The sequence below is a fragment of the Sorex fumeus genome, unplaced genomic scaffold, assembly GCF_029834395.1.
Source record: "Sorex fumeus unplaced genomic scaffold, SorFum_2.1 ptg000002l, whole genome shotgun sequence".
Taxonomy (NCBI): Eukaryota; Metazoa; Chordata; class Mammalia; order Eulipotyphla; family Soricidae; genus Sorex; species Sorex fumeus.
Genome location: NW_026606059.1, coordinates 60528123 through 60529461, shown reverse-complemented (window position 1 = coordinate 60529461; position 1339 = coordinate 60528123).

Here is a 1339-nt window from a genome sequence, read left to right as displayed (position 1 = left end):
CCAATTCAAACTCAGCATTGTAGAGCTTGGCAGCGAAATTCCTCCTGGGGCTTCCAGGCTTTGCAGACTCAGAATTTGCTACCTGTTCCATGGGAGGAATTTCAGCCAGGAGAGACCTGGACGTTTGTGTTGTTTTTGGCTGACTGTTGGAACTAAGCCCCTTTTCCAGGAGGAGGTAGGAAAATAAATCAGTCAATTGCGGTGTAGAAAAAAGATGGCGGCATGGCATAGTGACAGGTCTAGATCTGACCGGTTTGAATTAGCCTTAAGAGAGAGAAAGGAACTATAGAAAAAACTGCTAATAACTGAAATTTATGTGCTTTAAAACAATTATACTTCATTTAGGATAAACCGTACAAGTTAAGCCAAATTCAGGTTTTTAATAATTTTTAAAGCTGGCAGCATTTTTTCATCGTTGTGACCCCTGCCTCTGGGCCAGCACATGGCCAGATTGTCCAAGAGACATTATCAGTTTTGCCTGGTTTTGCTTGATCACGATTCACTTGGCTAACTTAGATTTGGAATGAGAATAAGAAAGCGAAGAATAGCAGTTCATGACCAAGGACAGCTGTTCCTTACTTGCACAGAGTTATTAAACTATACTTCTTAAATTCTATGATGTTCTACACTAATCATCAATAAGTAAATGGAGACCCCAAAAAATCAAGAACTAAGCAACATTGTTTTTTTGGTGTCTTTCTGTATTTTGGGTCACACTGGCCCAGGACTTACTACTGGCTCTATTCTCAGGGGTCATTCCTTGTGATGCTTGGGGGACCATATGTGACGCACCAGGGATAAGTCTTAGACAAGGCAATAATATTTTTTTTAAAAAGAAAAAAAGACCTGCTTTATCCACTTTGATCTTCACCCATTGCTAGGTCGTGAGGGAACCTTGGGAAAATCTAGGCTTGGCAATGAGGACAGGCTGTGGCAAGTGCCCTTTGTCCATTTAGAGCTGACAGTGAGGTGGCCGTGGGAACTGCCCCCTGACAGTGAGGTGCTCCTGACTCCCACCCAGTATGCCAGCAGACTTCTGTACAGTTTTTCGGGGGCACTTCTCCTGAGGTTGGCCCTAAAGACTCAGCCTGACAGAGCACCTGCAGATCCAGCAATTTCAGTGAGAATGGCTGCCCACCCCAAGGGCATATGAATTCCTAAGATAATTATCCCTACTCCTAAAAAAGCTAATGGAACTCTCCACAGGTAACAGAACTAATGGAAAAGGAATTTAGGCAGAAAATTCAAAGCTTGCAATTTTGTGAGAGAAGAAAATGATTGCATTTTTAAGTGTCGTACATTCCTGTTATAAAAAATATATACACATTTTAAAAATATA